Source organism: Elephantulus edwardii, unplaced genomic scaffold (genome assembly GCF_000299155.1).
Source record: "Elephantulus edwardii isolate Elephantulus edwardi_28Jun2011 unplaced genomic scaffold, EleEdw1.0 scaffold00059, whole genome shotgun sequence".
Classification (NCBI taxonomy): Eukaryota; Metazoa; Chordata; class Mammalia; order Macroscelidea; family Macroscelididae; genus Elephantulus; species Elephantulus edwardii.
In genome coordinates this window covers 9,395,651-9,396,174 of record NW_006399809.1, presented here as the reverse complement: position 1 = coordinate 9,396,174, position 524 = coordinate 9,395,651, and positions in this window count along the sequence as shown.

Genomic DNA, 524 nt, shown 5'->3' with positions numbered 1-524 from the left:
ACATCCAATGCATGAGCAATTTTGAATTGCTTATGGGTTTATGAATATGTGTGTGTGTGTGTGTGTGTGTATAATTATTCTTGTTGCGTACCATCGAGTCAGAACTGACCTCTAGGCAGTAAATCACATGGGAGGAGATTGCTCATCATCCTTCTCCTGTGGAGCAGCTAATGGATTTGAACCACAGGCCTTTGGGGTTGCAGTGCAGTTTTTTCACTAGGAAACCAGAGCTCCATATATATCCTTAAATACATAAAAACATGCTCAAAATCACTGTCAATAAGAGAGATGGAAATCAAAACCACAATGAGATACCATCTCACTTCAGTTGTTGTTGTCGAGTTGCTTGCGACTCATAGCAATCCTATGTACAACAGCTCTAAACTCTGTTCTGTCCTGTGCCAATCTCATTGCCTCCGACACACTCATCCCGATTGCCCCAGTCACCGAATCAATCCACCCCCCAGAGGGCCTTCCTCTCCTGCGCTGTCCCTCCACCCTCCCAAGCATGATGTCCCTCTCCA